The sequence below is a fragment of the Lissotriton helveticus genome, chromosome 6 (assembly GCF_964261635.1).
Source record: "Lissotriton helveticus chromosome 6, aLisHel1.1, whole genome shotgun sequence".
In the NCBI taxonomy this organism is placed as follows: Eukaryota; Metazoa; Chordata; class Amphibia; order Caudata; family Salamandridae; genus Lissotriton; species Lissotriton helveticus.
The window spans coordinates 1,299,446,842-1,299,467,874 of NC_136067.1; positions in this window are offsets into that span (position 1 = coordinate 1,299,446,842).

The window sequence follows — 21,033 nt, forward strand, 5'->3', positions numbered from 1 at the left end:
ATGAACATCATCATAGTCGATGGTTGGTAGAGACATTTTGACTATATCCTGGACCTGCCCGTCCTCGCCCAAAATGGCGCCGGAATAAATGGGACTCGTAACTCCTTGTTGTGTACTGGTTGCAGAACCTTGAAATCACGAGATACGTATGCAGTTTTGAAGCACATGGCGGGCGGGGACGAGAATTGATTGAATATTTCGACATCCCTATTGATATTAAGTTCTGATGTGTTATTGATTACTGTACTGTTGAAAGTTCGAATTAACGTCACCCATGGTACTTGCCCGCAAATGTATATCTAGATAATTTTATTGTAACTGGCCCTGTCGTATTTTAATTATAAAATGTACGTCCACCGATTCCATAACTGTTAGACACCTTAGTTCTTGCAACCTAATGGCCCGCCCGTTACGTTCCTCTACAGTGTAAATGTCTACTCATCACATACGATTACAGTTTGCTCCGTGGCCGGCCCACGTGGTTATAGGCTCGTATTTGTATAATGAAATTTTCACAATAAAGGTTTTTAAAAGAAAACATGGTAGTAGTATATACATTGGTAAAGTTTGTAATAATAGTCACTGTTTTAGAATCATTAAAAGGCAAGTGAAATAAAGCAGACCAATTACATGAAGGGTAAAAGGTATAATACGAAGGAACGCAGTAAAGATAAATGGTCAAGGGCTGTTGTGTTTTCTATTCCTGCAACATAAAGTGATCGATAAGAATCTCATATTCAGGCGTATCGGCGACTAAGACAGCAGGTCGACCCTCTTTTGCTCAACGGCTCCATCATGGGACGAAGAAACGCTCTTTTTCTCGAAAAAAGAATATATTTTACTTGCAGGACAGTTGTAAAATTTCCGGGAAAGTACATTAGCCTGGAACATTATAACATATATTTAAGAAAAAATAATGTTCGGAAGTAATGAAAAGCGTAATTTTTAGGTCATATGAGCAAGCCTTTCATCATTACAATAAGAAAAGTAAAATGAACCAATGAAAAGTTTTATTAACAAGTCACATGACTTGTTATGCTTACGTTACGCGCTGCGCGCCCCGGATGACTTCCGGATGCGCTAACGCGGCGCGTCATATGACGCATTACGCGACAACGCAGGTCCAGAATATAGTCAAAATGTCTCCACCAACCAGCGGTCGGAACACAACCCCTTTCAGCAGGCTAAATAGTTCTGTTAAATGAGAACAGAAGGGACAGGCAACAAGAACCATCAGTGAAAGAGGGGAGGGCTAGTTCTTCTCTACCGGGTTACATTGGGGCGCTACCGGAACTGATCGAATTGGTAGTCTACAGTGTTTCTGGATGTTTCAGACTGAAGCTGGGGTTAGCATGAGAGCAGCATCATTTCGTAGCTCCGTCGTGGCCATTCCGCAACCAATCATGGCAGCCGCTCTTTATCGTTATTTTGGGCGGGGTGGGTGGCGGAGCCGAGCTGTTTTGCAGCCATCATTGTGTGGAGTTCAGTTCATCTCACTAGTTTTGTATTTGTCATGAGGGGTTGTTCCTAATGTTTCTATTTTAGCGAGGTCAAAAAGAGATCCCATTAGTGGCCTACTGATTTTGCTCGATTCCTTTTCTTTTTTTTTACACGATTTTTCGTTATCTGCAAAGACTAAACAGAGTATTGTGACTCTGTGTTTGTTTGTAAATAGAGAATGAACCAAAGAGAACTAATTCTAAAACAGTAAATACTTGGATAACAATCAATCAAATGGAGAGAGAAGCAGGCACGACGGATTACAACGGGGGCAAAGGCCTGCGTTAACTACCTTTCACTATCTGCAAAGAGAGAGTACTCCTAATAGAAATGAGGGGGGGGGGGCACCATTCAAAGCAGATCAGTGTGCATAAACACGAAAATGTTTTCACTTACCACGTACTTGACATTCGACAGCTTATGATATTTGCTATTAAAAAACCATTGAAATTCACTGAAAAAACCATAGGTTATAGACCATATATAGTTAGGAATTAGCATTTACAAAACCTTGAAAATTCACTGAAAAAACCATAGGTTATAGACCATATATAGTTAGGAATTAGCATTTAAAAAACCTTATTTTACTCACACAAAACCATTGAAATTACATATATAGTTAGTTGCACTAACTATATATCGCGCACCTGCAATCCACTGCTGATGATGTCACATATTACATCATTCATGACATGGTCAGTGACATCACTGATGACATCACTGATGACATCTCAAATGACATCACTGATGACATCACTGATGACAACATCCAGTGACTGTATGTTTCTGTAAAGTTAAAATGTGTCTTACATATTGAAGAATGAGTGGAAGTATAAGTGTCTGGACAAAGGATTTAGTAGGTGCATGACTGAATGCATGAGTGAGTGATTAAATGTGTCTCACTGAGTGCATGGGTTAGTGACTAAAGTGTCTTAATTTGTGCATCATTATGTCTGTTGTTCTGTAAACTGCTGCATGTTTTGATCAGTAGCTATATAATTAACTATATGGGTTACTGATTGATTGTCCAAGTATTTGTATGGGAGACTGAGTGTGTGTGTGGCTGGCTGGGAGGTGTGTGACTCTGTGCAGATCAATGTGTACTTGTATCAATGATTGTATAACAAGGTAAGTATGTGTTAGTATATGTTTGAAAATGTAAGGTGCTCTATGTTTAACTGTATAGACAAGAAAATGGAAGTGTCATTGATTCTTTACAGGACTGACTAGGTGTGTGAGTAACTCCATGGATGAGTGGCAGACTGTGAGTGTCTGTATAGGTGTATGAGTGCATATGATAGTGTTGTAAAGATGAGTGATTGTATGTATGAATGATAGTATGGGTGAATGAGTGAAGGTGTGTGTAGACGTAGGAATCAGTGAGTGCGTATGTAGTAACTAGTATTGGTGTGTCAATGGTTTCAAAAATTATATTCTGTATTTAACACTGGGTGAAACAGAGGTTATATTAAAATGTGAGGAGATGCATTGTATTGTCATATGAATGATATCATCAGTGATGTGGTCATTGATGTCAAATGAGATGTCATCAGTGATGTCATCAGTGATGTCATTTGAGATGTCATCAGTGATGTCATCAGTGATGTCACTGACCATGTCATGAATGATGTAATATGTGACATCATCAGCAGTGGATTGCAGGTGCGCGATATATAGTTAGTGCAACTAACTATATATGTAATTTCAATGGTTTTGTGTGAGTAAAATAAGGTTTTTTAAATGCTAATTCCTAACTATATATGGTCTATAACCTATGGTTTTTTCAGTGAATATATATATATATATATATATATATATATATATATATATTCACAGAAAAAACCATAGGTTATAGACCATATATAGTTAGGAATTAGCATTTACAAAACCTTGAAAATTCACTGAAAAAACCATAGGTTATAGACCATATATAGTTAGGAATTAGCATTTAGAAAACCTTATTTTACTCACACAAAACCATTGAAATTCCATATATAGTTAGTTGCACTAACTATATATCGCGCAACCGCAATCCACTGCTGATGATGTCACATATTACATCATTCATGACATGGTCAGTGACATCACTGATGACATCACTGATGACATCACTGATGACATCTCAAATGACATCACTGATGACAACATCCAGTGATTATGTGTTTCTGTAAAGTTTAAATATGTTTTACATATTGAAGAATGAGTGGATGTATAAGTGTCTGAATGAAGGTTTTAGTAGGTGCGTGATTGACTGTATGAGTGAGTGATTAAATGCGTCTTACTAAATGCACGGGTTAGTGACTAAACTGTCTGAAAGTGTGCATCAGCATGTCTGTTGTTGTGCAAGCTGCTGCATGTGTTGATCAGTAGCTATATAAGTAGCTATATGGGTTATTGATTGGTTGCACAAGTATTTGTATGGGAGACTGAGTGTGTGTATGGCTGGCTGGGAGGTGTGTGACTCTGTGCAGATCAATGTGTACTTGTATCAGTGATTCTATAAGAGAGTAAGTATGTGTTAGTATATGTTTGAAAATGTAAGGTACTCTATGTTTAACTGTGTAGATTAGAAAATGGAAGTGTGATTGATTCTTTACAGGACTGACTAGGTGTGTGAGTAACTCCATGGATGAGTGGCAGAGTGTGAGTGTCTGTATAGGTGTATGAGTGCATATGATAGTGTTGTAAAGATGAGTGATTGTATGTATGAATGATTGTATGGGTGAATGAGTGAATGTGTGTGTAGACGTAGGAATCAGTGAGTGCGTATGTAGTAACTAGTATTGGTGTGTCAATGGTTTCAAAAATTATACTCTGTATTTAACACTGGGTGTAACAGAGGTTATATTAAAGTGTGAGGAGATGCATTGTATTGTCACATTAATGATATCATCATTGATGTGACCATTGATGTCAAATGAGATATCTTCAGTGATGTCATTTGAGATGTCATCAGTGATGTCATCAGTGATGTCACTGACCATGTCATGAATGATGTAATATGTGACATCATCAGCAGTGGATTGCGGGTGCGCGATATATAGTTAGTGCAACTAACTATATATGGAATTTCAATGGTTTTGTGTGAGTAAAATAAGGTTTTCTAAATGCTAATTCCTAACTATATATGGTCTATAACCTATGGTTTTTTCAGTGAATTTTCAAGGTTTTGTAAATGCTAATTCCTAACTATATATGGTCTATAACCTATGGTTTTTTCTGTGAATTTCATTGGTTTTTTAACAGCTAATATCTGTAGCTGTAAAATGTATTCTTCTTTAAATCCAAAAATATATTTTATATGTTTATGAAGAATTTTTTTTTTAAATATTTTTTTTTCTACGTTCCCGCTTCGCGAATCGGGAAGCTTCCCGTTAGCTGACCTTGATGCCGCGAAATAGACCGCGAGCCGGTAAACGTTTCTTTACCGCAAGTGCCGCGTTAGAAAACAACATCGTGACGCCTCCCATCCGCATGACGTTCCACGTTGTCGCGTGATTCGTCATATGACGTGCTACGTTAGCGAACTGGTACGCGAAGCGAGTCGCAAAGCGCAGGTTTCTGGAAGCAAACCGTGAGGCCCTGCAAAGCGCTTAACGTAAACACAGCAAGTCATGTGACTTGGTAATAACACTTTTCATTGGTTCATTTCACTTTTGGTTTCCTAATGATGTAAGACTAGGTCATATAATCTAAAATGAACACTTTTGATTGGTTGAGAACTCTTGTTTTTCCCAAATGATGAAAATCCCTCCTTCTTTCCTCACTCTGACTTTCATCATTGTGAGAGAAAGACCCTTTGTGATCACTGAGCAATGGCTTCTTTAGTAGCTTCAGCTGGTGCTTCCCCACCACCTCCACCACATCCAAGGAAGAGTGGACCACCTGCTCAAGTTATAATTCAACAAGAAGAGGAAGAAGAGGAACAGGACGACGAGCACGAAGAGAGGCAGTTTTTGCCTGAGCAGCCCAAGACGTCTCACCGGAAAGAAAACTTCATTTGGCAATTTTTTAAAATTCCCAAAGGTCAGAAAAAAGTAAATGCAAGATACGTAACTTGCCTTATATGTCAAGATAGACTGTCCAGAGGAACCGAGAAAAAATACAGTTTCGGAAACTACACAATGCATCGCCATATGACTAGGTGGCATCCTAACAACTACAGTGCTGCACAGTTTCGGAACGACCTAGGTAATCTCCCTATTATGGCCAGAAGATCTGGTGTACCGGAAGTAACGGGACCAGAGGGCAGGGAGATGGTGCCAAATATACAAATGAAATTTGGTGAAGTAAAACACATCTGCGTATTTTGCGATGGATTCATTTCCTACGGAGAAAGAAGCATCACTCTGATCAACAGAGCTATTGAGTATCATATGCAAGTTTGTACGAAACGCCCAAAATAATAAATACTTCTTTTTTTGTTTTGTTGCTCCTGTTGAGCCCTTTACAATGAATCGTTTTCATTGCCCCCTCCAAGAAAAACCCAAAAAAATATAAAACTGTTCAGAAAAATTCAAAAAAAGTAAAAAAATGTTCCGAAAAATAATAAAAAAAATATAAAACAACAAAAACAATAAAAAAAAAGTTCTTTTCAGAACTACCTCCCCGTTATTAAAAAATTGGTACAATATTTGGAACTGTGCCAACCTCTATTTCTCTTAGTTCGCTTCCCAGTTCGCTCGCCGGTACGCGAACCGGAAGCGAACCAAAAACAGTAAGTATAAGGGAAGGAAACAGACACTTATGTTAAAAGAAAGACAGCTATAGGGGAGTAAACTAGAGATACTATTACCCGTAATCCACTGCTGATGATGTCACATATTACATCATTCATGACATGCTCAGTGACATCATCAGCAGAGGATTGCGGGTTTTTTGGCAACGTGCCTTATCCACGGTTTAATAACGCTGCCTTTTGCTTTATATAAGTTTTCAAATTGTATGAAATATATACCAATAGGTCGTTATGAACCTTTAGGTAGTGCTTTTCTTCATGAGGTCTGGTCGCTTCCATACACATACAGATGTTTCAAAGATGATCAAGAAGTTTATCTGAATGGAGAGGAATGCACTGAGACGCCAGATCATTCACTAATGTGTAGGCACATACAGTTACACGGTTCATGCAACAAACACCGACCAAATATGGCTTGCGTGTTGCAAGGCACGCCAGTTCCTGCTATCATCCCCACGTTCAAGTTGTTGGAAAATGGTAGTTATTTGATGCTCAATAATGAAGATTGTTCTGAGTTAATTAAAAGTATTCCTTTTATCGTAACAGTAAGTGAACGGGTTATTTGCTGCAGAAATGTTCTATTTCCTCCCACACATGAACATAGGGAGTTTTCAATCTGGCCACAAATACCAACCTTGGGAGCACATTTCAACGGCATGGCAAGAATAAGAGCTCTTTTGTCTCAGAGAGAGGTGGCCTTGAGTTCGGCCCGTGAAACTTTCGTGCTTCACATAGCGAACACCCGTACAGAGGTTCAGACCCTTTTCAATTAAGATTTGCCTTTCAATTTCAGCAAGATGGTTCCGACTATCTTTAACGCATCCTCCACAAAGGCCCTGGCGCACTTTTTTAAAGTTGTTACCAGTGGTCTCGTGACTTCATTTGAGAAAACCTTTGGAGTCATCCCTGCTTCCTTTCATTATATTTTCTCCACTCTGCTTCGTGGATTGGCATTTTTACTTGCATTACCAGCGGACGCTCTTGTGCTTTTTTACATTTTTAAATATGGATGTCCCTCCTATGCAACCTCCCACCCTGCAGATGCTGACACTGTTCCGCAATCGCATGCTAGAATATTATGGCACAATGCCGTTGGCGATATTAAGCACGGCATATGGATTATCTTTTCGATTCTCCTACTTCACCTGTGTCCAGCCTGTATTTCACTGCCTGACCTGTGATTTCGATTGGGCCATTGATTTGTGTCTCTGCGGACCGGTTTCTCCTGACGTCGACTTTAATCAGCTGATGACTCCTATCATTACTCACGAGTTGGTTTGTCCTGGCGAAAGGATTATGGCTGTGGCATTGATGCATGGACTACTTGGTCCCTGGAATTTACTGGCGGCAGCACAGTCTTTCTTGGAACAGAGCTTTCTTGAAAACCCACCGAGCTGTCCTCTGATGGTGATAGAGGATCCGGTGCTGGGAGAGCACGTATGTTCTTTTCCGCTTTTAAATTGGATGGCTGAACTGTTTTCGGATGAAGACGGTGACTTCCTATTGGAGGCTGTTGCAGCTTATTTTGCATACACAGTTATGTCATAGACCTTTTTCATGTTTGATATGCTGAGTACTAGCATTTCATTGACAATTCATTGACTTATTTGTCAAGTTTTTATTATTTACCTTGCCTATTGGCTTAAGACTCGATAAAGTACTTGGCTGTTTTATTTTTCTTTAGCATTAAATTTTCCTAGTTTTTAATGCTTTACCTTGCGGACCGTCCACATATAAACTTGCAATCTACTCTCATGAGATGGCACTTCTATTATCTTATTCAGTTCGTTTCCGGATCATGGGGAGGTGTCATCTAGGTCCTGGATATCTTTACACCGTGTTAAGTTAGCATGGGCTCATTACCGGTTTAAACGCCATTTTTCCTTTTTTGCAACTTCTGCACACGACACTTAGTTGTTGCTTTAGCTTTCCACCTAGTAGTTCATCGTGGTTTACATGAGAATAATATGTTATTGCTCTACTATCTGCTTTGCTTGTTAAACTATATCTGTACAGCGAGTGCTAAAGTTTCAAGAACAAAACGATACAGAATTGTTATGAGGTCTGATCTCCACGACTTCATACTCATAACATAAGTGCAACTTCTGCCAATTCTGGGCATGAGGCGGGTTTTATATTGCTTTGCCGAACACACATACACAACAGTTGATGCGGTTCACATGAAGAGAGAGCTGGTGTATGCTGATGTGATTCCTTCAAATCTAAGACACTAAAGTATGGGCACGCCCTAAACCAACACAAAGAGACCTTCTTAGCAAATAATATAATATGTGTATTAGGGAGGGTGAGATATAAGCATCCGCGGGCCGTGGAGGGAGTTACGGTGAGGCAGGGAGGCGGGGAGGGGGAGAAGCAGGGTGGAGCCCTCTCTACCTTGCCCCTCCCCCTCCCCGCCTCCCTGCCCCACCGTAACTCCCTCCACGGCCCGCGGCTGCTTATAAGTGTTGCTAACTCTTATTCATTTACAGCATGTTAACATACTGTCACCATTCGCTTTTTATGTACTAGTAACTATGCTGGTAATTTTGCTACTGATAATATGTGTACTTGTATTCTCCACCCTGCTTCTCCCCCTCCCCGCCTCCCTGCCTCACCGTAACTCCCTCCACGGCCCGCGGCTGCTTATAAGTGTTGCTAACTCTTATTCATTTACAGCATGTTAACATACTGTCACCATTCGCTTTTTATGTACTACTGACTATGCTGGTAATTTTGCTACTGATAATATGTGTACTTGTATAATCTAAGATACTACGCCTCAGAAGACGGCATTAGTAAATAAACATTTCAAATACACATGTGTTCTTCTTAACTCCATGTTCTGGTTTCTAAGAAATATATAACGACCGACCTTTCATGAGTTCCACGTATCCTGAGGTACTATAAGTTCATATTCTGGATTGTCTAAACATTGAGAGTTTGTTATATCCAATGTGACACTGTACCTAGCTTGCTAAGGAGTTTTTGATTACTAACGTGAGTTTTGGGACACCCTAATTCGCCGAGGTTCCAATCCTCTGTCCACAGTTCTGTGTGAGAACAGAAACCCTGCGACAGGGGCACCCCCGACCCTTGCTGGAGCTTCATCACACTTGCGATACAACTCCAGCAATGCGCCACCTTTACGGCACAGATACATCACGCATCTGTGCTGTTTTTGCCCCATGATGCGCCGCATTGTAAATGCAGCACACCATAGGTGACGGAACAGCGGCACAGAATGACTAACACATCCCTGGTGATGCGCCAGTCATCATAAATGTATCCCTATGCTTCTTATCTTGTTAGAGATGAACCGCCATATGTATCATCAAAGTTTTTTGCATTTCCTAAATAGCGAACTTTAAGGAATAAATAGCGATTCTTTACCATTCCTAGTTTGCGATTAGCTATTTGCTAATTACAAATTACCCATTCATTTCCTTCATTTCCATAGGGCGGTTGGACTCACTTTTAGCTCGAACGGCTGAATAGATTTGCACGAAACTTGGCAAAATTGTAGGGACTGGTAGCCCGATGTGCCTTTGCTATGTCTCAAGATATATGCTCCAGTGGTTTTTACGAAAATTAACTTTGAAAAATATATATTGGGCTACATTGGCCTATATATATGTTGGAGCCCAAATGTAGCCCAATGTAGCCCAATGAAGCCCAATGTAGCCCAATGTAGCCCAAAGATGGCCGCCAGACACACAAAAAAACAAATGTAGCCCAAATATCAGCCAGATGTAGCCCAACTATAGCCCAGTGACAGAATGACCAATCCGCTTCGCAAACCTCCGTTACGCGAGGCGGAGCGCTGTTACAGATATATATCTTTTTTTGAACGTTAATTTCTCAAAATCCACTGGAGCACATATATTGAGACCTAGCAAAGGCACATCGGGCTACCAGTCCCTACAATTTTGCCAAGCTTCGTGCAAATCCATTCAGCCGTTCGATTATTATTATTATTATTTTTTTTTGCCCCGCGGGGCCCTTTTAAAACCTCCACATCAAACCTAGGGGGTCAGCGAGGATCTACTATTCCCCCTTATGGTCATTTGCCCCTTCGCTTTGGCCTCCTCTTGTCTCTCGATCCTACCGAGAGACAAGATGGCGGCCGCTACGGACTGTTTGGAATGTTGACAGACGCCAGAGAACCAATCAGCTTCGCTTCACAAAGCTCCGTTGCGCGAAAAGTACGCGTCCTGGGCCGCTGCCCGGTCCGCTGTTACAGATATATATCTTTTTTTAAACGTTAATTTCTCAAAATCCACTGGAGCACATATATTGAGACCTACAAAAGGCACATCGGGCTACCAGTCCCTACAATTTTGCCAAGTTTCGTGCAAATCCATTCAGCCGTTCGGGCTAAAAGTGAGGCCAACCGCCCTATGGAAAACTCAATGTTAAAAACACGTTTTGGGACCCCCCTTTTTTCTCGGCCCCCACTGGACGAACCCCCCCCAAATTTTCAAGGGCTGCTCAGAAACAAAATGTGCCATTTTCCTGAAAATTTCAGTCAATTCCGTCCACAAACGCCAAAGTTATTAGACATAGAATTTTCAAAAAACCCATAGAGAAAAAATCCTAACTATATATACCTACTGGCGACCGCCAGTAGGTAATATATATATATATAATATATATATATATATATATATATATTACCTACTGGCGGTCGCCAGTAGGTAATATATATATATATAATATATATATATATATATATATATTACCTACTGGCGGTCGCCAGTAGGTATATATAGTTAGGATTTTTTCTCTATGGGTTTTTTGAAAATTCTATGTCTAATAACTTTGGCGTTTGTGGACGGAATTGGCTGAAATTTTCAGGAAAATGGCACATTTTGTTTCTGAGCAGCCCTTGAAAATTTGGGGGGGTTCGTCAAGGGGGGGCCGAGAAAAAAGGGGGGTCCCAAAACGTGTTTTTAACATTGAGTTTTCCATAGGGCGGTTGGCCTCACTTTTAGCCCGAACGGCTGAATGGATTTGCACAAAACTTGGCAAAATTGTAGGTACTGGTAGCCCGATGTGCCTTTTGTAGGTCTCAATATATGTGCTCCAGTGGATTTTGAGAAATTAACGTTTAAAAAAAGATATATATCTGTAACAGCGGACCGGGCAGCGCTCTGGTTCGCGGACTTTTCGCGCAACGGAGCTTTGTGAAGCGAAGCTGATTGGTTCTCCGGCGTCTGTCAACATTCCAAACAGTCCGTAGCGGCCGCCATCTTGTCTCTCGGTAGGATCGAGAGACAAGAGGAGGTCAAAACAAAGGGGGAAATAACTATAAGGGGGCATAGTAGATCCTCGCTGACCCCCTAGGTTTGATGTGGAGGTTTTAAAAGGGCCCCGCGGGGCAAAAAAAAATAATAATAATAATAATCGAACGGCTGAATGGATTTGCACGAAACTTGGCAAAATTGTAGGGACTGGTAGCCCGATGTGCCTTTGCTAGGTCTCAATATATGTGCTCCAGTGGATTTTGAGAAATTAACGTTCAAAAAAAGATATATATCTGTAACAGCGCTCCGCTTCGCGTAACGGAGGTTTGCGAAGCTGATTGGTCATTCTGTCACTGGGCTATAGTTGGGCTACATCTGGCTGATATTTGGGCTACATTTGTTTTTTTGTGTGTCTGGCGGCCATCTTTGGGCTACATTGGGCTACATTGGGCTTCATTGGGCTACATTCGGCTAATTAGCAAATAGCTCATCGCAAACTAGGAATGGTAAAGAATCGCTATTTATTCCTTAAAGTTCGCTATTTAGGAAATGCAAAAAACTTTGATGATATATATGGCGGTTCATCTCTAACAAGATAAGAAGCATAGGGATACATTTATGATGACTGGCGCATCACCAGGGATGTGTTAGTCATTCTGTGCCGCTGTTCCGTCACCTATGGTGTGCTGCATTTACAATGCGGCGCATCATGGGGCAAAAACAGCACAGATGCGTGATGTATCTGTGCCGTAAAGGTGGCGCATTGCTGGAGTTGTATCGCAAGTGTGATGAAGCTCCAGCAAGGGTCGGGGGTGCCCCTGTCGCAGGGTTTCTGTTCTCACACAGAACTGTGGACAGAGGATTGGAACCTCGGCGAATGCATTGCTGGAGTTGTATCGCAAGTGTGATGAAGCTCCAGCAAGGGTCGGGGGTGCCCCTGTCGCAGGGTTTCTGTTCTCACACAGAACTGTGGACAGAGGATTGGAACCTCGGCGAATTAGGGTGTCCCAAAACTCACGTTAGTAATCAAAAACTCCTTAGCAAGCTAGGTACAGTGTCACATTGGATATAACAAACTCTCAATGTTTAGACAATCCAGAATATGAACTTATAGTACCTCAGGATACGTGGAACTCATGAACAGTCGGTCGTTATAGATTTCTTAGAAACCAGAAAATGGAGTTAAGAAGAACAGATGTGTATTTGAAATGTTTATTTAGTAATGCCGTCTTCTCAGGCGTAGTACCTTAGATAATAAAAGTACACATATTATCAGTAGCAAAATTACCAGCATAGTTACTAGTACATAAAAAGTGAATGGTGATAGTATGTTAACATGCTGTAAATGAATAAGAGTTAGCAACACTTATAAGCAGCCGCGGGCCGTGGAGGGAGTTACGGTGAGGCAGGGAGGCGGGGAGGGGGAGAAGCAGGGTGGAGAATACAAGTACACATATTATCAGTAGCAAAATTACCAGCATAGTTACTAGTACATAAAAAGCGAATGGTGACAGTATGTTAACATGCTGTAAATGAATAAGAGTTAGCAACACTTATAAGCAGCCGCGGGCCGTGGAGGGAGTTACGGTGGGGCAGGGAGGCGGGGAGGGGGAGGGGCAAGGTAGAGAGGGCTCCACCCTGCTTCTCCCCCTCCCCGCCTCCCTGCCTCACCGTAACTCCCTCCACGGCCCGCGGCTGCTTATATCTCACCCTCCCTAATACACATATTATATTATTTGCTAAGAAGGTCTCTTTGTGTTGGTTTAGGGCGTGCCCATACTTTAGTGTCTTAGATTTGAAGGAATCACATCAGCATACACCAGCTCTCTCTTCATGTGAACCGCATCAACTGTTGTGTATGTGTGTTCGGCAAAGCAATATAAAACCCGCCTCATGCCCAGAATTGGCAGAAGTTGCACTTATGTTATGAGTATGAAGTCGTGGAGATCAGACCTCATAACAATTCTGTATCGTGTTGTTCTTGAAACTTTAGCACTCGCTGTACAGATATAGTTTAACAAGTAAAGCAGATAGTAGACCAATAACATATTATTCTCATGTAAACCACGATGAACTACTAGGTGGAAAGCTAAAGCAACAACTAAGTGTCGTGTGCAGAAGTTGCAAAAAAGGAAAAATGGCGTTTAAACCGGTAATGAGCCCATGCTAACTTAACACGGTGTAAAGATATCCAGGACCTAGATGACACCTCCTCATGATCCGGAAACGAACTGAATAAGATAATAGAAGTGCCATCTCATGAGAGCAGATTGCAAGTTTATATGTGGACGGTCCGCAAGGTAAAGCATTAAAAACTAGGAAAATTTAATGCTAAAGAAAAATAAAACAGCCAAGTACTTTATCGAGTCTTAAGCCAATAGGCAAGGTAAATAATAAAAACTTGACAAATAAGTTAATGAATTGTCAATGAAATGCTAGTACTCAGCATATCAAACATGAAAAAGGTCTATGACATAACTGTGCATGCAAAATAAGCTGCAACAGCCTCCAATAGGAAGTCACCGTCTTCATCCGAAAACAGTTCAGCCATCCAATTTAAAAGCGGAAAAGAACATACGTGCTCTCCCAGCACCGGATCCTCTATCACCATCAGAGGACAGCTCGGTGGGTTTTCAAGAAAGCTCTGTTCCAAGAAAGACTGTGCTGCCGCCAGTAAATTCCAGGGACCAAGTAGTCCATGCATCAATGCCACAGCCATAATCCTTTCGCCAGGACAAACCAACTCGTGAGTAATGATAGGAGTCATCAGCTGATTAAAGTCGACGTCAGGAGAAACCGGTCCGCAGAGACACAAATCAATGGCCCAATCGAAATCACAGGTCAGGCAGTGAAATACAGGCTGGATACAGGTGAAGTAGGAGAACCGAAAAGATAATCCATATGCCGTGCTTAATATCGCCAACGGCATTGTGCCATAATATTCTAGCATGCGATTGCGGAACAGTGTCAGCAGCTGCAGGGTCGGAGGTTGCATAGGAGGGACATCCATATTTAAAAATGTAAAAAAGCACAAGAGCGTCCGCTGGTAATGCAAGTAAAAATGCCAATCCACGAACCAGAGTGCAGAAAATACAATGAAAGGAAGCAGGGATGACTCCAAAGATTTTCTCAAATGAAGTCACGAGGCCACTGGTAACAACTTTAAAAAAGTGTGTCAGGGACTTTGTGGAGGATGCGTTAAAGATAGTCGGAAACATGTTGCTGAAATTGAAAGGCAAATCTTAATTGAAAAGGGTGTGCACCTCTGTACGGGTGTTCGCTATGTGAAGTACGAAAGTTTCACGGGCCGAACTCAAGGCCACCTCTCTCTGAGACAAAAGAGCTCTTATTCTTGCCATGCCGTTGAAACGTGTCCCAAGGTTGGTATTTGTGGCCAGATTGAAAACTCCCTATGTTCATGTGTGGGAGGAAATAGAACATTTCTGCAGCAAATAACCCGTTCACTTACTGTTACGATAAAAGGAATACTTTTAATTAACTCAGAACAATCTTCATTATTGAGCATCAAATAACTACCATTTTCCAACAACTTGAACGTGGGGATGATAGCAGGAACTGGCGTGCCTTGCAACACGCAAGCCATATTTGGTCGGTGTTTGTTGCATGAACCGTGTAACTGTATGTGCCTACACATTAGTGAATGATCTGGCGTCTCAGTGCATTCCTCTCCATTCAGATAAACTTCTTGATCATCTTTGAAACATCTGTATGTGTATGGAAGCGACCAGACCTCATGAAGAAAAGCACTACCTAAAGGTTCATAACGACCTATTGGTATATATTTCATACAATTTGAAAACTTATATAAAGCAAAAGGCAGCGTTATTAAACCGTGGATAAGGCATGTTGTCAAAAAACCCGCAATCCTCTGCTGATGATGTCACTGAGCATGTCATGAATGATGTAATATGTGACATCATCAGCAGTGGATTACGGGTAATAGTATCTCTAGTTTACTCCCCTATAGCTGTCTTTATTTTAACATAAGTGTGTGTTTCCCTCCCTTATACTTACTGTTTTTGGTTCGCTTCCAGTTCGCGTACCGGCGAGCGAACTAGGAAGCTAACTAAGAGAAATAGAGGTTGGCACAGTTCCAAATATTGTACCAATTTTTTAATAACGGGGAGGTAGTTCTGAAAAGAACTTTTTTTTTTATTTTTCTGAACATTTTTTTACTGTTTTTGAATTTTTCGGAACAGTTTTATATTTTTTTGGGTTTTTCTTGGAGGGGGCAATGAAAACGATTCATTGTAAAGGGCTCAACAGGAGCAACAAAACAAAAAAAAGAAGTATTTATTATTTTGGGCGTTTCGGACAAACTTGCATATGATAGTCAATAGCTCTGTTGATCAGAGTGATGCTTCTTTCTCCGTAGGAAATGAATCCATCGCAAAATACGCAGGTGTGTTTTACTTCACCAAATCTCATTTGTATATTTGGCACCATCTCCCTGCCCTCTGGTCCCGTTACTTCCGGTACAACAGATCTTCTGGCCATAATAGGGAGATTATCTAGGTCGTTCCGAAACTGTGCAGCACTGTAGTTGTTAGGATGCCACCTAGTCATATGGCGATGCATTGTGTAGTTTCCGAAACTGTATTTTTTGTCGGTCCCTCTGGACAGTCTATCTTGACATATAAGGCAAGTTACGTATCTTGCATTTACTTTTTTCTGACCTTTGGGAATTTTAAAAAATTGCCAAATGAAGTTTTCTTTCCGGTGAGACGTCCTGGGCTGCTCAGGCAAAAACTGCCTCTCTTCGTGCTCGTCCTCCTGTTCCTCTTCTTCTTCTTCTTGTTGAATTATAACTTGAGCAGGTGGTCCACTCTTCCTTGGATGTGGTGGAGGTGGTGGGGAAGCACCAGCTGAAGCTACTAAAGAAGCCATTGCTCAGTGATCACAAAGGGTCTTTCTCTCACAATGATGAAAGTCAGAGTGAGGAAAGAAGGAGGGATTTTCATCATTTGGGAAAAACAAGAGTTCTCAACCAATCAAAAGTGTTCATTTTAGATTATATGACCTAGTCTTACATCATTAGGAAACCAAAAGTGAAATGAACCAATGAAAAGTGTTATTACCAAGTCACATGACTTGCTGTGTTTACGTTAAGCGCTTTGCAGGGCCTCCCGGTTTGCTTCCAGAAACCTGCGCTTTGCGACTCGCTTCGCGTACCAGTTCGCTAACGTAGTACGTCATATGACGTATCACGCGACAACGTGAAACGTCATGCGGACGGGAGGCGTCACGATGTTGTTTTGTAACGCGGCACTTGCGGTAAAGAAACGTTTACCGGCTCGCGGTCTATTTCGCGGCATCAAGGTCAGCTAACGGGAAGCTTCCCGATTTGCGAAGCGGGAACGAAGAAAAAAAAATATTTAAAAAAAAAATTATTCATAAACATATAAAATATATTTTTGGATTTAAAGAAGAATACATTTTACAGCTACAGATATTAGCTGTTAAAAAACCAATGAAATTCACAGAAAAAAACATAGGTTATGGACCATATATAGTTAGGAATTAGCATTTACAAAACCTTGAAAATTCACTGAAAAAACCATAGGTTATAGACCATATATAGTTAGGAATTTGCATTTACAAAACCTTGAAAATTCATTGAAAAAACCATAGGTTATAGACCATATATAGTTAGGAATTAGCATTTAAAAAACCTTATTTTACTCACACAAAACCATTGAAATTCCATATATAGTTAGTTGCACTAACTATATATCGTGCACCCGCAATCCACTGCTGATCATGTCACATATTACATCATTCATGACATGGTCAGTGACATCACTGATGACATCACTGATGACATCTCAAATGACATCACTGATGACATCACTGATGACATCTCATTTGACATCATTCTTGTGCTAATACGATAAACCTCTTCAGACTCTAATAGAACCTTAGATACACTCAGTGTATACAGACACTCACACACTGCCACTCATCCATGGAGTTACTCACACACCCAGTCAGTCATGCAAAGAAACAATCTCACCTCCATTTCTTCAACTATACAGTTAAACACACCTTACTTATTGAAACATATACTAACACATATTTACTCTCTTATACAATCCCTGATACAAGTTCACAATGATCGATACAACCACTCACTCATTCAGTGGCTCTCATGCACAGTTATTTATATATGCCAACTCTCACATGTACTGTGTTTTACATATGTACTTACTATGACATGTAGCATTGAGATATCCATTCACTCATCAATACACTCATGCACACAGTCAACTGCCCATGTAGCTGTTTCCACATGCACTCTTGAACTCATACACCTAGTGAATAAACTGCTCACACATCTATGCATAGAGTCTCACACCTTCCAGCCACCCCCACACAAACTCAATCTCCCATAGAAATACTTGGGCAACCAATTAATAACACATATAGCCTCTCGTATAGCTAATGATCAACACATGCAGCAGTTTACAGAACAACAGACATAATGATGCACAAATTAAGACAGTTTAGTCACTAACCCATGCATTCAGTGAGACACATTTAATCACTCACTCATACAGTCAGTCATGCACCTACTAAATCCTTCATCCAGACACTTATACATCCACTCAAGACATATTTTAACTTTACAGAAAAATACAGTCACTGGATGTTGTCATCAGTGATGTCATTTGAGATGTCATCAGTGATGTCATCAGTGATGTCACTGACCATGTCATGAATGATGTAATATGTGACATGATCAGCAGTGGATTGCGGGTGCACGATATATAGTTAGTGCAACTAACTATATATGGAATTTCAATGGTTTTGTGTGAGTAAAATAAGGTTTTTTAAATGCTAATTCCTAACTATATATGGTCTATAACCTATGGTTTTTTCAGTGAATTTTCAAGGTTTTGTAAATGCTAATTCCTAACTATATATGGTCTATAACCTATGGTTTTTTCAGTGAATATATATATATATCACACATGTGGTCTTCTGGTTCACATTCCTTTCCCATTGGTGCCATTTATACTTTCTATTGTAAGACCCATATGTTTATGATAAGAGCTACACTGCAGAGATGCATACATGTTGTGGTGGATTGTCATCTGGTTCACTATATTAAATTACTTGCAATTTGCTTACTTTTAGCGATTTGGTTGAATGAATGAAGTGCAAGTCATTGAAGAGTGTATGCATAGGTAGTGTGTTAATCCTAATCCTAGATATGTTTGTAAATTTGTGTTCAACGACACAAAGGGTCAACAATGTTTTGCCACATTTCTGTGGGAGAGTGTACTGAAATCTGCAGGGAGCTACAAATGTCCTACCACCCATCTTTCCCACATGCCTCCTGATACAAATAGTACCTCGCCTGTGTGGTTGGGCCTAGTGCTTGCCACAGGAAAGGGTCCACAATACAATGTGACATCAATCAAAGGGATAGCAGTGGTTTTTATGCCCAGATTTGTCGGCCACCCAGGGAAACTTGCTAAACCCAGACACTTCAGAGAACTAAACACCGTGGGGAAAACCAGGATGGTGTGCCTCATGTGGAGCCCACAACATTTTCTTACCATTAATGCCCTACACATTTCAAGCATTGTCAAACATTTTGAATATTCCTTCAATTTCTGTGATGCAAACTTCCGGAAACCACAGGGAGCCAAACAATTCCTACCACCCAGCCATCCCCTACTTTTCCCAATAAAAATGATAGCCCGCTTGTAGGGCTGGACCTAGTGTTTCCAACAGGAATGGATCAAACCAGAATCAATTGGAGTCCTTGCAAGTGTGATGTGTCCATGTCGTGTTTTGGGCCCTTTCTTGGTGCAGGCACTAGGTATACCCATACAAAGGAGGTACCATTTGTATCGGGAAACATGTGGAAACACACAATACTAGAACATTTGTTATTACCAAATGAATTGGTGCCCCCAATTGTAATCCATAGTGTAAGAAAAAAGACATTGTGAAAAATGCCCTCTAAATCAAATGCTAGCGCGGGTGCCCACAAATTCAGAGATGTACAAATAACCACTGCTCCTATGCTCAGTGTCTGGTGTACATTTCAGCAACTCATAAATGTCCTTCATCCTAATTGTTTACTCTTTATATCATATGAATTGCTATATAGTCAGGACACAGTGAAAAAACATTTTAATGTGCAGCTCAGGTGTTAGCTCTCTGTGATGGGGTTCTTGGAGGAATTGCAAACCCTATATATCCCTACACCTGAAAGATCTAATGGATGTATTAGTATATCTGCAATTGTGACAAGAACTGACAGATACAAAACAGTGTCACAAATGATTGCTTTCTCCAACTCATGTACAATATTTTTTTCAACAGTTAACTTCTTTGCGAAAACTTAGAAGGATCTACACAATTACCCTTTGCTGAATTAAAAATGTTGTCTACTGTTCAGAAATGTATAAGTTTCCAGTGTGGCCTATGGTTTTTATACCTGTTTCCATCACAAGCTGCAAGCAAGCTGAATGCACAAACATTAGGAAAAATGGACTACCTCTTAGAAAAATGCCCAAACTGTGGCAAATAAATAGTTTTTTTTTCTTTCTAACTTTGCTTGTTCCTGAAAGCTGGAAAGATGGTGATTTAAGCACAGTAAACCTTTTATTGATACAATTTCTATGGAAAAAAGCCCTTTCTTGCCTAGCAGTTTTTTCCCGAACCCCCCTAAAAAAAATCCTATATTTTGGCTATTTCTTGGTTGTCTCCTGGGGAACTTACAAACCCTAGCTACTGTTAGAATCCCCATAATGTTACAAAAAAAGCATGCAAATTTGACATGGACATCCTATGTGTAAAAAATGTATGAAGGTCTTACCGCAAATGACCCCAAAAAGTCAAGAAAAACTTCAGAATTGTAGGGGGGAAAGGCCAAGCAGTGAAAGGATTAATACACTGATGAGACCCTCTGACATTCATTGCGAGCTCAACCGCCATGTACTGGAATATGAAAGGGGATCAACTTAATGCATAATGGGATAAAGTGGCTTCATATTTGGGTTAGAGTCATAGAACAAGGGTAAATGACCATAGACAATTTCACAATTGAATCTGGTAGTTCTGGTAGAATCCTACAACAAAACATAAATTGGATTTTGGTAATTTAACAGATTAGAAGAATCAGGGTCAGCAGTTCTTTTAATTTACTTTTTATGCATGATTACAATGTTAATATTGATTACATACTGAAATATTTTGCAACTTAGTAGCTACTGAATTTGTAATGCCCATGAGCATGTTCTAAGTAGACTTAACTTGTTGAATGTTGAATGTCACACTAAGCCCAAAAATAATAAACAGCAGTTAGGAAAACCTGAAACCGATTCCTCTGTTTTAGTTTAAGCTCAGCATGAGGAACAAGTAAACAATAAAATATCAAATCATTTTGTTTAACACAGTGTTATATTCTGTCCTTTAGATACCATTGGATGGTTTAACTAAAGCAGAGAAATAAGAAGATCCAAAGGATTTTTCTTTGATTTTTATTTTATCTTGCGTTTGCTACTTTCATTCCAT